Source organism: Symphalangus syndactylus, chromosome 9, assembly GCF_028878055.3.
Source record: "Symphalangus syndactylus isolate Jambi chromosome 9, NHGRI_mSymSyn1-v2.1_pri, whole genome shotgun sequence".
NCBI lineage: Eukaryota > Metazoa > Chordata > Mammalia > Primates > Hylobatidae > Symphalangus > Symphalangus syndactylus.
In genome coordinates, this window is record NC_072431.2 from 120503924 (window position 1) to 120522611 (window position 18688).

Consider the following 18688-nt stretch of genomic DNA (forward strand, 5'->3'; position numbering starts at 1 on the left):
TTAACAGGAGCATTTAGAAGTCTGTTGTCTCCAACAATCTTCAGCCTCCATGTTTCTGGTCACTGTTCTCTCCCTGGGACTACTGAAACCCTAGTGCAGGTAGACCCCAACTGGCCCCAACTCTCCAGTCCTGCAGATATGCCTGAACATGTCTGAAATCTCTGGGCCTCTTACTCTCCATATTTCTTCCTTGTGCTATATATGTAAGAAAGTTGTTTGAGTTGGGTCCAGAGCTTTAAATATTAAATAGGAACACTTCTGTGATAGCAGTAACCTTTAATATATAAAAGAGAACAGCACATTAGCAAATTCTGTCTTAACTGACTTGAATATGTTAATTCTCAATGGTTTATTTACTGCTGCCTTCATTAAGGATCATTAAAGTATGTTTTATTAGCTTGTCAAAGGGAAATTGTGTTTAGTCGCCAAGTTTAATTGCCACTTTTCATACTCTTTTGATGTACTAATAGCTCCTAATGGGGATCATTAGTTAAGAAATGAAAAAAAGAAAACAGGTTTCTTCAGAAATTCTAAGTCTGTTCCCACTACTTGCCTAACTCTTGGGGATTACAAGACACTTAGTTAAAAGCATAAAGCCGGGCGCGGTGGCTCATGCCTGTAATCCCAGCACTTTGGGAGGCCAAGGAGGGTGGATCACCTGAAGTCGGGAGTTTCAGACCAGCCTGACCAACATGGAGAAACACTGTTTCTACTAAAAATACAAAATTAGTGGGGTGTGATGGTGCACGCCTGTAATCCCAGCTACTTGGGAGGCTAAGACAGGAGAATTGCTTGAAACCAGGAGGCGGAGGTTGCGATGAGCCAAGATCATGCCATTGCACTCCAGCCTGGGCAACAAGCGCAAAACACCGTCTCAAAAAAAAAAAAAAAAAACTATAATAAAATAAAACAAAATAAAGAGGGTTCCTGGAGACAGGAATTGGGATTGGTGGTAGCTTCCCAATTATCTGATTACTTAAGACTTTATTCATAGCCAGAATTTTTTTTCTTACTATTACGTATATACCCATCCAGAACATTATTTCATACCCAGCCTTCTCTGTTGTCTCCCTCCACTACCAAGTCTCCCCTGCCAATTGCTCTCCCTTTATTCAATTAAAGTGAAAAACAAAAGTGTTAGAATGATTTTTGCTTATATTTTGAACTTGATGCATGTTTTAAAAATATTAATTCCAATGAGTTTTAGAAATTGAAATTATATAAAAGCAAAGTCCCAGGCTGGGTGGTGGCTCACACCTGTAAACCCAGCACTTTGGGAGGCTGAGGTGGGTGGATCATGAGGTCAGGAGTTCAAGACCAGCCTGGCCAACATGGTGAAACCCCATCTTGACTAAAAATACAAAAAAATTAGCCAGGTGTGTAGGCACGCACCTGTAGTCCCAGCTACTTAGGAGGCTGAGGCAAGAGAATTGCTTGAACCCGGGAGGCAGAGGTTGCAGTGAGCCGAGATCATGCCACTGCACTCCAGCTTGGGTGACAGAACAAGACTCCGTCTCAAAACAAAAACAAACAAAAAAAAGGGGCCAAGAGCAGTGGCTTACACTTGTTACCCCAGCACTTTGGGAGGCTGAGACGGGTGGATCACCTGAGGTCAGCAGTTCAACACCAGCCTGGCCAACATGGTAAAACCCCATCTCTACTAAAAAAAAAAAAAAAAATTAAAAATTAACTGGGTGTGGTGCTGTGCACCTGTAATCCCAACTACTCGAGAGGTTGAGACAGAAGAATGGCTTAAACATGGGAGGTGGAGGTTGCAGTGAGCCGAGATCACACCATTGCACTCCAGCCTGGGCAACAAGAGTGTAACTCCATCTCAAACAAAACAAAACAAAACAAAACATTAAAATTTGAATTACTTTAATATCTCAGTTCATTACAACCTCCGCCTCCCGGGTTCAAGCAATTCTCTGCCTCAGCCTCCTGAGTAGCTGGGATTACAAGTGCCCACCACCACCCCTGGCTAATTTTTTGTATTTTTAGTAGAGATGGGGTTTCACCATGTTGGCCAGGCTGGTCTCGAACTCCTGACCTCAGGTGATCCAGCCGCCTCAGCCTCCCAAAGTGCTAGGATTACAGGCATAAGCCAACGAACCGGGCCAAAAAATTTAAAAATTATCTAGGCATGGTGGCACATGGCTGTAGTCTCAGCTACTGGGATGGCTGAATGGGGAGGATTGCTTGAGCCCAGGAGGTTGAGGCTGCAGTGAGCCATAATTGCACCACTGCACTAAAACTTGGGTGACACATGTACTCTGAGTTCCAGGAAAACCCACACATCTACTTAACTTTGGGACTTTAATGTTCCTGTTAATGCCACCTTAACAACCCTTTGGCCATGACCTATGTCGGCCAATCAAAACTCAGCAACCAGGCTGGGCATAGTGACTCACACCTGTAATCCCAATATTTTGGGAGGCTGAGGTAGACAGATCGTTTGAGCTCAGGAGTTCCAGACCAACCTGGGCAACGCAGTGAAACCCTGTCTCTACCCCCAAAAAATACAAAAATTAGCCGGACATAATGGTCCCTGCCTGCAGTCCCAGCTATTTCGGAAGCTGAGGCGAGAGGATGGCTTGAGCCTGGGAGGTGGAGGTTGTGGTGAGCCGAGATTGTGCCACTGCACTCCAGCCTGGGCAACCTGTTCTAAAGAATTATACACCCACACACATATATATGTGCATATATATGCCCACACATATATACATACGTACATATACACACAAATATATGTGTATACATACACACAAATATATGTGTATACATACACACACATATATATGCACCAGATCACTTTTTAAATTTGTGTGAAATTCATATGCACACACGTGTGTAGAAAAAACACCACAAAGGCTGATGAGGTCTTCAATTTGCTTAACCGTGTACACGTATTCAGTGTACACATATTACAGTTATCTAGTGAAAGCTATAAAATGTTTAAATGAAGACTAGGTTTTGGAATAAGTTAAAAAATAAGATAGTCTATCAGAAGTGGATTCTGAAGGAAACAAAAGCAAATAAAGAACAGCTGGATTTCTATTGGTAAGGGAGGTTGCTCTTTTTAAAAGAAGAATAGCAAATGATTCCCTGTGGATCTGGAACTTACTCTGTCAACCTAAGGATGTGTTTTTGTGACTATCATCTCTTTATTCTAAAGCCAAGTGGAAAGAGAACAAAACAATGAGAGGAAACTGATAAAAAAAAACCTTTAGCTGATCAAGGTGGGGAATTAGGAAAACTAAATCTAAATAAACTCATGAAGTCACTTTGTGTAGCAAGAGATTAGTCTGAACTTGATTATGATGAAGAAAATCCTTATAGAGTTCATGCTACCAGAAGAATTTTGAGACTTCATTGGCATGAAGTGTGGGGACTATTAAGAATTATATGGCCGGGCACGGTGGCTCATGTCTGTAATCCCAGCACTTTGGGAGTCTGAGGTGGGCAGATCACAAGATCAGGAGATCAAGACCATCCTGGCTGACACGGTGAAACCCTGTCTCTACTAAAAATACAAAAAATTAGCTAGGAGTGGTGGCGCGTGTCTGTAGTCCCAGTTACTCGGGAGGCTGAGGCAGGAGAATTGCTTGAACCAGGGAGGCAGAGGTTGCAGTGAGACGAGATCATGCCACTGCACTCCAGCCTGGGCAACAGAGCAAGACTCTGTCTCAAAAAAAAAAAAAAATATATATATATATATATATATATTCGGAGTCAATTAGAAGTCAGGTGCAGTGGCTCAAGCTTGTAATCCCAGCATCTTAAGAGGCTGAGGCAAGAGGATTGCTTGGCCGGGCGCGGTGGCTCACGCTTGTAATCCCAGCACTTTGGGAGGCCGAGGCGGGCGGATCACGAGGTCAGGAGATCGAGACCATGGTGAAACCCTGTCTCTACTAAAAATACAAAAAATTAGCCGGGCGTGGTGGCGGGCGCCTGTAGTCCCAGCTACTCAGAGAGGCTGAGGCAGGAGAATGGCGTGAACCCGGGAAGCTGAGCTTGCAGTGAGCCGAGATTGCGCCACTGCACTCCAGCCTGGGCGACAGAGCGAGACTCCGTCTCAAAAAAAAAAAAAAAAAAAAAAAAAAGAGGATTGCTTGAGCCCGGGAGCTCAATACCAGCCTGGGCAACATCAGAAGACCCCATCTCTACCAAAAAAAAAAAAAAAATTAGCCAGGCATGGTGGCATGGCATGTGCCTATGCTCCTAGCTACTCAGGATGCTGAGGCAGGAGGATTGCTTAAGCCTGGGAGGTTGAGGCTGCAGTGAGCTGTAATAGCACCACTGTGCTCCAACCTGGGCAACAGACTGAGACCCTGTCTCAAAAAAGCCTTCCTATTCAGTTTGTGCAGATAACCAAGATATGATATATTTTGAAATATGGAAAATTGGCCGGGCGCGGTGGCTCACGCCTGTAATCCCAGCACTTTGGGAGGCCGAGGCGGGCGGATCACAAGGTCAGGAGATCGAGACCATCCTGGCTAACACGGTGAAACCCCGTCTCTACTAAAAATACAAAAAATTAGCCGGGCGAGGTGGCGGGTGCCTGTAGTCCCAGCTACGCGGGAGGCTGAGGCAGGAGAATGGCGTGAACCCCGGGGGGCGGAGCCTGCAGTGAGCCGAGATCGCGCCACTGCACTCCAGCCTGGGTGAAAGAGCGAGACTCCGTCTCAAAAAAAAAAAAAAAAGAAATATGGAAAACGTTTTTGAGACCAATTCTCGCTCTGTCACCCAGGCTGGGGTGCAGTGGCATGATCTCGGCTCACTGCAACCTCCGCCTCCCGGGTTTGAGCAATTCTCCTGCCTCAGCCTCCCAAGTAGCTGGGATTACAGGCGTGCGCCATCACACCCGGCTTGTTTTTGTATTTTTAGTAGAGCCGGGGTTTCACCGTTTTAGCCAGGCTGTTCTCAAACTCCTGACCTCAAGTGATCCACCCACCTCAGCCTCCCAAAGTGCTGAGATTACAGGCATGAGCCACCGCGCCCGACCAGAAAACATGTTTTTAGCCTGTAAGTGTGTTTCCAGTAAAATCTTGCCTGATCTAAGTGTCATCTAAACATGATGTTTAGCAATAACCCTATGTGTATTTTCATATCAGAAAGAAGAGGAAGGTAAAAATGTCTTAATCTACCTCTTGTTTAACCATTCCTACTCCTGTCTGGACCACACAGCCCTAGTCAACACATAGCCCTACTCAACACCAAATACAGTTTTTAGCTATGAAACCAAAAGGAATAAATAATCACCAGAATGCTGAACTTGAAAGCTAAAGCTATAATAGGAAGACCAGGCTAGCAAAACTATGATTAGTGGGTAAGTGGCTTTTGCAAGGCTGGGCTATTAGTGTTAGATTTTTGGCAATAGTTTTTTGTGGCATACACATAATTCCTTGTTTGATACAAGTGATGACTTCTTCCAAGTGAGCACACAATCATTTCTGCCTACAAATATTATAACTAAAAATTAATTATCAGGAACTCCTTCTCAATATAACAATTTAAACAAATGTAAGGTGTACTAATTTATTTGCTTAACATTATTTATTAAATACCTGTACTGGCTGATTTAATCCATAACATACTATATAGTCAGGTATCAGGGTTGGCTGCCAGATATGAACCTTTGGCCAAATAAGGGATGAAGTTACTTCATCTCTCATCCAGCTTTGCCAGATCCACTCACATAGGTGACTGTCTACATTTTTAACCCTCTTTAGAAAAATATACAGAAGCTTTGCTATTTGAAACCAGTCTTCCTGTACTCCCTTTGTATTCTGAATCTTACTATTTATCTTTTCTGTCTTGACAATGTGATTTTTGAACTTAGCTTTGGATTCTGATTTTAGTTTATTTGGTTCTACATATTTTGGATCCTATCTTTGGCATTTTTTTTAAATTCTTGTTCCATCCTGGCCTTGTATCTAATTCAAAATTCCTGAACTTGACACCTCCAAGCTCCACCCACAAACCTTGTAAACAGATGTTATTTCTCAAGCCCTAGAGACTAAAACTACAGGGGAAATATTACCTCAGCTAGAAAAGCATCTTTCTTAGTCTCTTGATATGATCTCTTCTTAGTTGAAGGGTCCTCACACAAAAACATAAATTTTGTTAATCCAAAAGACATTACGCAAAAGTTACCTGTTTGTACAGGCTTTTCCCCCAACAAGGCAAGAAGAACCTGCTAGACTGGTTGTCACTGCTGAACTAAGAAAAGACATTCCTGTGATACACACTTGAAATCTGCCTTTCATTGAATGCTCATCTCCTCATTTGCTCCCCAGATACAGACAACTGCCTGCACAGTATTGTCTGGTTCACCGCTAGTTTAGTAGGAGGCACTAAGGTTTTTCTGTATCCTAGTTCCGTTCTGGCGTCTCACTGTTCACCTTTCCTGACTGTGTCACCACCCATTAGTCCAGGTACATGTTCATCTGCGGACATATGAATGCACGAGGCACCAGGCATATGCTTACTTAACATGAAGTTGCCTAAATGCTCTTATAAAACCTTATTGTGAGTATATGAATTTGATGCCAACTTGTTTGAATTATAATGTCTTTTTTTTTTTTTTTTTTTTGAGATGGAGTTTCACTCTTGTTGCCGAGCCTGGAGTGCAATGGTGTGGTCTCAGCTCACTGCAACCTCCACCTCCCAGGTTCAGGCATTTCTCCTGCCTCAGCCTCCTGGGTAGCTGGTATTACAAGCATGTGGCCACCACCTCTGGCTAATTTTTGTATTTTTAGTGGAGACGGGGTTTCACCATATTGGCCAGGCTGGTCTCGAACTCCTGACCTCAGGTGATCCACTTGCCTCGGCCTCCCAAAGTGCTGGGATTACATGTGTGAGCCACCGTGCCCACCTAATGTCAAATTATTAACACTGATATCATGGGCCCAGAGCTGTTTGAGTTACTTAATATCTGACTATTTGGGAGTATCAATATAATGCTGTCTTTCTGGAAATGCAAATACTTTGCTACAATTTGAGAAGATTTTAACCCCAGATAGATTTCCCACCAGCTTGCAACAGTGCCTGAAATTCCACAAGAAATATTCATATCTTTTTGTCTTGAAAGGAACTCAAGCTAGCTATTAAAATGTATTCGTGTGTGTGTGTGTGTGTGTGTGTGTGTGTGTGTGTGTGTGTGTTTTAAAGGGTTAATTTTCTGGAGAGAGTGGATATAATGGTTATTTTTTTTTTTTTTTTGAGACGGAGTCTTGCTCTGTCGCCCAGGCTGGAGTGCAGTGGCGCAGTCTCGGCTCACTGCAAGCTCTGCCTCCCGGGTTCACGCCATTCTCCTGCCTCAGCCTCTCCGAGTAGCTGGGACTACAGGCGCCCGCCACCACGCCCGGCTTATTTTTTTTTTTTTGTATTTTTAGTAGAGACAGGGTTTCACCGTGGTCTCGATCTCCTGACCTCATGATCCGCCCGCCTCGGCCTCCCAAAGTGCTGGGATTACAAGCGTCAGCCACCGTGCCCGGCTATAATGGTTATTTTTATATTCTTCACACTTTTCCCTATTTTAAAATTTTTCTACAGGGAAGGTATACACTTCTATTATCAGAAAAAAAAAAATGCTATAGCAGTTTTTACGAGGCCAGGTGTGGTGGCTCACACCTGTAATCCCAACACTTTGGGAGGCTGATTGCTTAAGGCCAGGAGTTTGAAACAAGCCTGGGTAACATAGCACAACTCTGCCTCCACAAAATAAAAATAAAAAAAATTATACACCCAAAGATGAGAAAAATCTAAAGCCATTATCAGAGAGCAGCTTGTTGAATGTCTATTTCTCGAACCTTTTATGTTAATGCTAGGTAGCTAGAACCCAGACCTTTTCAGAAATTGGCATAAGATCCCAAAAGGAAGTAAGTCCTCATATTGATAATGTTCTTGTTCTTAAGCAGAGTGTTTATTCTATTATATTTAATAACACATTCTTTTGTATGTATTAAATATTACACTAAAATTTTTCTTTTTTTAATCCTGAAAGGGCCAAAGATAAACTTCCTATTTCCCCAATATTTGCCCAAGCCTCCCATGGCAGGACTCATGTACAGGGCCTTTTTTATAGCTAATGCTGCCATAAGTAGCATTTGTAAAAGCATTTCAGAAACTATGCCGGGCGCAGTGGCTCACACTTGTAATCCTAGCTCTTTGCAGGCTGAAGCAAGAGTGTTGCTTGAGCCCAGGAGTTTGAGGCCACAGTGAGCTATGATCATGCCACTGCACTCCAGCCTAGGTGACAGAGCAAGACCCTTCCTGTAAAATAAATAGTATTTGAGAAACTGGAACAGATAAGACAGACCAATATTAGGCTCAAGTTTTCCTCATATTATGGTAAAGTTGAAACTATTGAACTAGGCTGGGCATAGTAGCTAACACCTGTAATCCTAGGACTTTGCAAGACTAAGGCAGGAGGATCGCATGAGCCCAGGAGTTCAAGGCCAGCCTGGGCAACACAGCGATAATCTGTCTCTAAAAAAAAAAAATAATAACCATGCCTGGCCAACATGGTGAAACTGTGTCTCTACTAAAATACAAAAATTAGCCGGGTTTTTTGGTGCATGCCTGTAATCCCAGCTACTTGGGAGGTTAAGGCAGAAGAATCACTTGAACTCGGGAGGCAGAGATTGGAGTGAGCTGAGATTGCCCCATTGCACTCCGGCCTGGGTGACAGAGTGAAACTTCTTTTCTGAAACTGTCTCAAAAAAATAAAAAAAGGCCAGGCGCGGTGGCTCATGCTTGTAATCCCAGCACTTTGGGAGGCCGAGGCGGGCGGATCACGAGGTCAGGAAATCGAGATCATCCTGGCTAACATGGTGAAACCCCATCTCTACCAAAAATATAAAAAATTAGTCAGGCGTGGTGGCAGGTGCCTGTAGTCCCAGCTACTCGGGAGGCTGAGGCAGGAGAATGGCGTGAACGCGGGAGGCGGAGGTTGCAGTGAGCCAAGATCGCACCACTGCACTCCAGCCTGGGTGACAGAGCAAGACTCCGTCTCAAAATAAAAAAATAAAATAAAAATTAAAAAATCTATTAAAATTCAATGTAAAACAATTAAGTTACGATGATAAACATCATATGATATCGACACACACAAGATTCATGGTCCTTTTCACTGTCAGGTAAATTCATCCTTGATTTCATGCAAATCCAGGGATTAAAGTAGAGTAGTTTCATCTAAGTGCAGCTAATGTCTATTCCATTTTCAGGTATGTCCATGGAGAACATACCTGAAAATGATATGTTCATGGAGAATCAACTTGCTTTTCATTCACTTCAACTTGTCTTTCATTCAAATATTCAGATATTTCATTTCAGATATTTCCTGAGCCATATGTCAGGTGCATGCCAAATTCATGCTGGGGATATTGTGTTGAACAAACCAGGCATGGTTCCTGCCCTCATGGAGTTTACAGTCTAGTGTGTTCCTAGCATACCACCATGCCAATAATGTGCAGTTGTTTCTTTTTTTCCAGAAAGGTCTCACTCTTTTGCCTACGCTAGAGTGCAGTGGTGCAATCATAGCTCACTGCAGCCTCCAACTGCTCGCTCAAACAATCCTCTTACCTCAGCCTCCCAAGTAGCTGGGACTACAGGCATGTGCCACCATAATCAGCTAATTTAAAAAAAATTTTTTTTGTAGAAACAGGACCTCACTTTGTTTTCTGGGATGGTCTTTTATTATTATTATTATTATTTTATTTTATTTTATTTTTGAGACGGAGTCTTGCTCTGTTGCCAGGCTGGAGTGCAATGGCATGATCTTGGCTCACTGCAGTCTCCACCTCCTGGGTTCAAGTGATTCCCCTGCCCCAGCCTCCCAAGTAGCTGGGATTAAAGGCGCATGCCACCACGCCCAGCCTCTGGGCTGGTCTTGCATTCAGGGCCTGAAGTGATCCTCTTACCTCACCTCCCAAAGTGTTGGGATTACCGGTGTGAGCAACCATGCCCAGACTTTTTTTTTTTTTTTTTTTTAAGTTATAGGTAGGGCCAGGGCTGGGCCCAGTGGCTCACTTCTATAATCCCAGCTATTTGGGAAGCCCAGGAGGGTGGATGGCTTGAGCTCAGGATTTCAAGACCAGCCCAGGCAACATGGCAAAACCCTCTCTCTACTAAAAATACAAAAATTAGCCAGGCATGGTGGCCTGCATCTGTAGTCCCAGCTATTCAGGAAGCTAAGGTGGGAAGATCACTTGAGCCTAGGAGGCGGAGGTTGCAGTGAGCCAAGATCATGCCACTGCCCTCCAGCCTGGGCGCAGAGCCAGACTCTGTCTCAGGAAAAAAAATAATAATAAGGAGGCCGGGCACAGTGGCTCACTCCTGTAATGTCAGCAATTTTGGGAGGCCAAGGTGGGCCGATCACTTGAGTCCGGGAGTTCAAGCCTGAGTAACATGGTAAAAGCCTGTATCTACTAAAAAATAAATAATATTAATAAATAAAATAAAATAAGATATAATTAACAGCTAGGCGCAGTGGCTCAGGCCTGTAATTCCAGCACTTTGGGAGGCCAAGGCAGGAGAATTTCTTGAAGCCAGGATTTCAAGACCAGCCTGAGCAACATGGTGAGACTCCATCTCTACCAAAAATATACGGAAATTAGGCAGGCATGGTGGCATGGCACGTGTGGTGCCAGCTACTCTGGAGCCCTGGAGGTGGAGATTGCAGTAAGTGGTGATTGCACCACTGCGCTGCACTGCACCACTGCACTGTTGTCTGAGCAACAGAGGGAGACCCTGTTTAAAAAAAAAAAAAATGCTGGAACTCATAGATACAATGGATTGAGTGCTCAGGGTTTTCCCTAATCACTAGGTAAAACCAGCATGGTTGATGTCTTTGTGAAGGTATTTTTCCAGCTACACCCAAGCTTCAATGCACAGGCAATCACCAGGAATCTTGTTAAAATACAGACTGTGATCAGTAGGTGTGGACTGGATCTGAGATTTTGGATTTCTTTTTTCTTCCTTTCTTTCTTTCTTTTTTTTTTTTTAGACGGAGTCTCGCTCTTGCGCCCAGGCTGGAGTGCAGTGGCTCAATCTCGGCTCACCGCTAGCTCCGCCTCCCGGGTTTACACCATTCTCCTGCCTCAGCCTCCTGAGTAGCTGGGACTACAGGCACCTGCCACTGCACCCGGCTAATTTTTTGTATTTTTAGTAGAGACGGGGTTTCACCATGTTAGCCAGGATGGTCTCCACCTCGATCTCCTGACCTCGTGATCCGCCCGCCTTGGCCTCTCAAAGTGCTGAGATTACAGGCGTGAGCCACCACGCCTGGCCTCTTTCTTTTTTCGAGAAGGAGTCTCACTCTGTCACCCAGGCTGGAGTGCAGTGGCACCATCTTGGCTCACTGCAACCTCCGTCTGCTGGGTTCAAGCAATTCTCCTGCCTCAGCCTCCTGAGTGGCTGGGATTACAGGTGCGTGCCACCACGCCTGGCCAATGTTTTTTGTATTTTGAGTAGAGATGGGGTTTCGCCATGTTGGCCAGGCTGGTCTCGAACTCTTGACTTCAGGTGATCCACCCACCTTGGCCTCCCAAAGTGCTGGAATTACAGGCATTAGCTACCGCGCCTGGCCAGATTTTGCATTTCTAATAAACTCACAGATGCTGCCTATGCTGATGGTCCACTGACCCCATTTTGAGTGTAAAGAGTTAGACTGTCATCAGGAGAGTATCAGCTGAGGCTCCTTCAGGTGTTTATGTGTGAGGTCTGTCCTGTCCTTCATATACTATATAGCTTCTCCCCACCTTGGCCAGCACCATCTCTGTTCCACCCACCCCCCAGTTCTTTAACAGGTTTTACACACACACACACGCATGCATGCACACACATATGTATTTTGTCTGTTTTTGAGACAGGGTCTTGCTCTGTCGTCAATCTGGAGTGCAGTGGTGTGATCACAGCTCACTGCAGTCTCAACCTCCCAGGATCAAACCATCCTCCCACCTCAGCCTTCCGAGGAGCTGGGACTAGAGGTGCATGCCACTATGCCTAGCTAATTTTTGTTTTGTTTTGTTTTTGAGTAGGAGCTTCACTCTTTTTGCCCAGGCTGGAGTACAATGGTGCGATCTCGGCTCACTGCAACCTCCGCCTCCCTGGTTCAAGCGATTCTCTCTGCCTCAGCCTCCCAAGTAGCTGGGATTAAAGGCGCATGCCACCACGCCCGGCTAATTTTTTGTATTTTTAGTAGAGATGGGGTTTCACCATGTTGGCCAGGCCAGTCTCGAACTCCTGACTTCATGTGATCCTATCCGCCTCGGCCTCCCAAAGTGCTGGGGTTACAGGCCTGAGCCACCTTGCCCGGCCATGCCCGGCTAATTTTTAAATTGTTTGGACAGACAGATGCAGGCGGGCAGGTCTCCCTTTGTTGCCTAAGCTGGTCTCTAGCTCCTGGCTTCAAGCAATCCTCTCCCTGTGGCTCCCAAAGTGCTGGGATTACAGGCGGGAGCCACTGTGCCCCGCCTTCAACGCCTTCAACGGGTTTCTTGTTCTGAGGTCTGAGAGTGTTTGCTGGACCCACAGCTGCCTGACCCAGGGCCTGTTTCCTATCTCAGGAGGGGCCTTTTGTGCTACTTCTCCTTGAGATGCTACTCCCTCCCATCCCCCAGGAAGTGATAAACGGCCTCTCCTCCCTTTTGCAGGGATACTTGGCAACCAGACCCTTTGTGTATTTATGGTCCATTAACAAACTTTATCTAAGAGATAAGAAAGATCACTGAAAACCAGCTGCCCTTTGTTCAGATCATTTCACTTTGAAAGAAGCCTGACCCTTCTCTATTTTTAGTCTGCTGTTTATTTTGTAGGTTTGGATAAGGTGATTATAGCCCAAGGCTTGTTTTGATCTTTGTTCCTTAAGCTCTGGGGTGATTGGTAAACATTTTAGAAGCCAGTGGCTACTAGCTTTTATTTTAGCTTTTTAAGGATCATAGAATTGTAGACTTCAACCGTAGAAAAGGGCTTTCAAGGAGTTGTAGGTTGGTCCCCCTTTATCTGACAAATAGGAAACAGGAGTTTTCTGTTAGGAGCCCATGGAGTTTCTGTACCTTACCAAAGACTACACAATTCAGGGCCGACTGGGCTGCTAGAGTCCCTCAGACCTTTTAAACTGTGCTCCAAGGAGCTGCTTAGACCTGCGTGCCCTGACATGTTTGTGTTTGGAGGAGTGGAGATAAAGGAAAGCAGCGCCATTCATAACACTTTCATCCATTTCACATCCATTTCATACAATCTAAGATTTTAAAACTTGGATTTTATTTGAACAATGAGCTTTATATCTTAAAAAATTTAATCATTTTATTTCACCATGATGCCTGCAAATTAGTCTTTATTAAGTATCTATAGTTTAAGAGTCACATTTTTCTATTCTTATTTTACATGCAGAGTTTGAGCCAGAGCTAAAATTCTGTATCTGTGGAAAAGCTAAAGAAAGGAAGTCTGACACTTAGAACATTTAAATACAATATTTAAACACCCATTTTATCTTAGGCAGGAACTCATGCTGTAAAAATATGTCTTACATTTAGAAAGATAGAACATGCATCATCTCATCTAGTCACTGTTAGCGTTTTTGGGATACTTTTCCAACTCTTACATTGAAAGTTATACACATTGATTTTCACCCAAGCCTTGGTAAATTACAAACCCTTGTTGAGATACAATTTACTTAACATATAATTCTCCAATTTAAGCTGTACAATTCAATGTCTTTTAGCCTATTCATAGACTTGTGCAACTATCTCTGCTATCTAAATCCAGAACATTATCATCATTCCAAAAAGAAACCCTGTTGGCTGGGCGTGGTGGCTCATGCCGGTAATCCCAGCACTTTGGGAGACCGAGGCTGGCAGATCATGAGGTCAGGAGATTGAGACCATACTGACTAACACGGTGAAACCCTGCCTCTACTAAAAATACAAAAATTGGCCGGGCGTGGTGGAGCGCACCCGTAGTCCCAGCTACTTGGGAGGCTGATGTAGGAGAATCGCTTGAACTGGGGAGGCAGGTGTTGCAGTGAGCTGAGATCACGCTGCTGCACTCCACCTCAAAAAAAAAAGGATGCTTCAAGATGAAGCTGAACATCTCCTTCCCAGCCACTGGCCACCAGAAACCCATTGAAGTGGATGATGAATGCAAACTTCGTACTTTTTTTTTTTTTTTTTTTTTTTTTTTTTGAGACGGAGTCTTGCTCTGTCGCGCAGGCTGGAGTGCAGTGGCGCAATCTCGGCTCACTGCAAGCTCCGCCTCCCGGGTTCACGCCATTCTCCTGCCTCAGCCTCTCCGAGTAGCTGGGACTACAGGCGCCCGCCACCACGCCCGGCTAATTTTTTGTATTTTTAGTAGAGACGGGGTTTCACCGTGGTCTGGATCTCCTGACCTCATGATCCGCCCGCCTCGGCCTCCCAAAGTGCTGGGATTACAAGCGTGAGCCACCGCGCCCGGCCAAACTTCGTACTTTTTATGAGAAGCGTATGGCCACAGAAGTTGCTGCTGACGCTCTGGGTGAAGAATGGAAGGGTTATGTGGTCCGACTCAGTGGTGGGAACGACAAATAAGGTTTCCCCATGAAGCACGTGTCTTGACCCATGGCTGTGTCCACCTGCTACTGAGTAAGGGGCATTCCTGTTACAGACCAAGGAGAGCTGGAGAAAGAAAGAGAAAATCAGTTCATGGTTGCATTGTGGATGCCAATCTGAGTGTTCTCAACTCGGTTATTGTAAAAAAAGGAGAGAAGGATATTCCTGGACTGACTGATACTATGGTGCCTCATCGCCTGGGGCCCAAAAGAGCTAGCAGAATCCGTAAACTTTTTAATCTCTCTAAAGAAAGCCCTTAAAGAAGGTAAGAAACCTAGGACCAAAGCACCCAAGATTCAGCGTCTTGTTTCTCCACGTGTCCTGCAGCACAAACGGCGGCGTATTGCTCTGAAGAGGCAGTGTACTAAGAAAAATAAAGAAGAGGCTGCAGAATATGCTAAGCTTTGGGCCAAGAGAATGAAGGAGGCTAAGGAAAAACGCCAGGAACAAATTGTGAAGAGACGCAGACTTGCCTCTCTGTGAGCTTCTACTTCTAAGTGAGTAACAAATAAATAAGATCAGACTGGCAAAGAAAAAGAAAAGAAACCCTGTTACTCCCATTGCCCTCTTCTTGGCCCCTGGCAATCACTAGTCTCTTTCTTATATCTATAGATTGCTTATACTGGATATTTTATTTAAATGAAATCATACAATATGTGGCCTTTTGTGTCTGGCTTCTTTCACATGCGTAATGTTTTCAAGTTTCATCCATGTTGTAGCATGTATCAGTACTCATTCTTTTTATGCCTGGATAGTAACTCATTGTATGGCTATACCATGTTTTGTTTATTCATTCATTATTTGATGGAAATTTGAGTTTTTTCCATTGGCCATTATAAATGATACTGCCATGATCAATGGTGTATAAGAATTTGGCCAGGCAGGGTGGCTCAAGCCTGTAATCCCAGCACTTTGGTAGGGTGAGGTGGGCGGATCACTTGAGCTCAGGAGTTGGAGACCAGCCTGGCCAACATGGTGAAACCCCATCTCTACTACAAATACAAAAACTAGCTGGGCAAGGAGGTGGGTGTCTGTAATCCTAGCTACTCGGGAGGCTGAGGCAGAAGAATCGTTTGAACCCAGGAGTTGGAGGTTGCAGTGAGCCAAGATCGCACCATTGCACTCCAGCCTAGGCAACAGAGCAAGACTCTGTCTCAAAAAACAGAATTTGAGTACTTGTTTTTAATTATTTTGGATATATATCTAGGAGTAGAATATCTGGGTCATATGTTAATTCCGTGTTTAACTTCTGAAGGAACCACCAAATAGTTTTCCACAGAGGCTGTACTATCCTACATTTCTTCTAGCAATGTACAAGAGTTCCAATTTTTCCATATCCTTACCATTTATATATCTACACTATAAAAAGAACAGCCTTATTAGATATATGATTTGCATATATTTTCTCCCATTCTATGATTTGGCTTTTCATTTTCTTGATGGTGTCCTTGGAAGCAAAAAGTTTTATATTTCAGTGATGTTCAATATGTAGAATAAAATTTATAGGAGGCCATTGATTTGGACCGAGTTGCTGCCCTAGGCCTAACAGACCCAACCAAAATAGAGTTACTCATGCTGAAATTGCATGTCATGTCACTAAGTCAAAACTAGGATCTTTATCTGACCTTCTGAGAAATCAGGAGAGAGAGAGAGAATAGCCAAATCCTCAAACAGGCCAGTTCTAGCTGGCATGATAAGGACATCCCCTCTGCCTGTCTATAAAAGCTATCTCTGGCGTGATAAGGAAGTCCTCTCTGCCTGTTTTTAAAAGCAATCTCTTCTGCTTTGTTCGTTGGAAGACTCATTCTGTTTTATAGAATGATATATTGCCCGAGTTTAGAATCACAAATAAATAACAATGAAGATTTTTAAACTAAATGTGTTGTAATTTTGTCTTTTGACAAATATATTCATTTGTTCTTTTGTTGTTTGTGCTTTTGATGTCATATCTCAGAAACCATTGTCTAATGAAAGCTCCTGAATATGTACACATAAGTTTTCTTTTAAAACTCTAATAGTTTTCGCTCTTACATTTGGGTGTATGGTCCAATTTGATTTTATTTATTTGGGTTTTTTTTAGATAGGTTCTTGCTCAATTGCCCAGGCTTCAGTGCAATGGCACAATCATGGCAGTTGGCTCACTGCAACTTCCAAAACTCTTAGGCTCAAGCAATCCTCCTGTCTCAGCCTCCTGAATAGCTAGGACTACAGATGCTCGCCACCACACATGGCTAATTTTTACAATTTTTTAAGAGACAGGGTATTTTTGTGTGTGTGGGTGTGGGTGTGACAGGGTCTTGCTCTGTTGCCCAGGCTGGAGTGCAGTGGCATGATCAGCTTGCTGGACTCAAGTGATCCTTCCATCTTAGGCTCCTGAGTAGCTGGAACTACAGACACACACCACCATGCCCAGGTAATTTTTTAATTTTTAGTAGGAACGAAGAACTATATTGTTCACGCTGGTCTTGAACTCCTGGGCTCAAGCAATCTTCCCACCTCAGCCTCCCAAAGTGCTAGGATTACAGGACAAAGCCACTATGCCTAGCCTGGAGTTAATTTTTGTATATGAAGTGAGCTAGGGTTCCAACTTCGTTTTTTTTTTTCATATGACATCCATTTGTTTCAGCATTATTTGTTGAAAAGATAGTTTATATGGGTCAAGTTTGAGGACTGCAACCTGGGACCTTTGATTAAGTTGCCTTGAATATATATATGCTGTGATCAGCAGTCACAAGTGAATTTTTTCTTTTTTTTTTTTTTTTTTTTTTTTGAGAAGGAGTCTCACTCTGTCGCCCAGGCTGGAGTCCAGTGGTGCGATCTTGGCTCACTGCAAGCTCCGCGTCCTGGGTTCACACCATTCTCTTGCCTCAGCCTCACGAGTAGCTGGGACTACAGGCGCCCGCCACCACGTCTGGCTAATGTTTTTGTATTTTTAGTAGAGACGGGGTTTCACCATGTTAGCCAGGATGGTCTCGATCTCCTGACCTCGTGATCTGCCTGCCTCGGCCTCCCAAAGTGCTGGGATTACAAGCGTGAGCCACTGTGCCTGGCCTATAAGTGAATTTTTAAAGAAAAAAAGAAGAGGTAGTTCCTAAGTTGTTTACCAAGAATTTACCATAAAATAACATAAACTATTAATTGGCTATACATTGACTTTTCTTTTTAATTTGATTAAATTCTATTTTATTTTATTTTATAGAGACAGAGTTTTGCCATGTTACCTAGGCTGGTCTTGAACTCCTGGACTCAGGGGATCCACCTGCCTTGGCCTCCCAAAATGCTGAGATTACAGGCATGAGCCACCACGCCTGGCTTGTTTTTGCTTCTGGTTTTGTTTAAGATAGGGTCTCAAACTTGCTTAGGCTGGACCTTACTGGTGCAATCACTGATTACTGCAGCCTCCACCTCCCAGGCTCAAGCAGTCCTCTCACCTCAGCCCTGTAAGTATCTGGGTGTGCATCACCACACCTAGCTAATTGTTTTTTTAAATTTTTTGTAGAGATGGGTTCTCTATGTTGCCCAGGCTGGTCTGGAACTCCTGGGCTCAACCAGTCCTCCTGCCTCTGCCTCCCAAAGTGTTGGGATTACAGGTGTCAGCCACTGTGCCTGGCCCCAAATCCCTTTAAACAATTGCCCCTGGACGTGTATGTTGGGTGGGTGGGGGAGCTTGACATATTCACGTCTCTCTGGCCTCAATAAATTTTGCATCTCAACGTCCCAGACTGCTCTGAGCTATTTTTCTTTACTCAGAAATCAGAATGTAGGCTGGGCATAGTGGCCCATTCCTGTAATCCCAGCACTTTGGTAAGCCTAGGTCGGAGGACAGCTTGAGCCCAGGAGTTTGAGATCAGCCCTGGCCACATAGCAAGACCCAATATATACAAAGTTTAAAAAATTAGTTGAAGCTTGGTATGGTGATTCACGCCTATAATCCTAGCACTTTGGGAGGCCGAGGCTGGTGGATCACCTGAGGTCAGGAGTTCAAGACCAGCCTGGCCAATATGGCAAAACCCTGTCTCTACTAAAAATACAAAAATTAGCTGGGCATGGTGGTGAGCACCTATAATCCCAGCTACTCAGGAGGCTGAGGCAGGAGA

At 44.2% G+C, this 18688-nt stretch overlaps 1 protein-coding gene and 1 pseudogene across 12 annotated transcripts in view; both read left to right on the forward strand.

Annotated features, from left to right (window-relative positions):
* Nucleotides 1–16870, forward strand: part of LOC129490364 (small ribosomal subunit protein eS6-like) — a 33177-nt pseudogene extending 16307 nt beyond the window's left edge.
* The window catches only part of PLIN2 (perilipin 2), a 115994-nt gene that overhangs the window by 16562 nt on the left and 80744 nt on the right, over nucleotides 1–18688 (forward strand). For 6 of the 12 annotated variants that reach the window (XM_063609092.1, XM_063609094.1, XM_063609096.1 and 3 more), the window contains one exon: nucleotides 14919–15088. The exons of 5 other annotated variants lie outside the window; for them this stretch is intronic. The gene's annotated coding sequence lies outside the window, so the exon portion shown is untranslated. Of the gene's footprint in view, nucleotides 1–14918; nucleotides 15089–18688 lie in introns of those variants that run through there. One more of the 12 variants, XM_063609100.1, reaches the window with a different exon arrangement.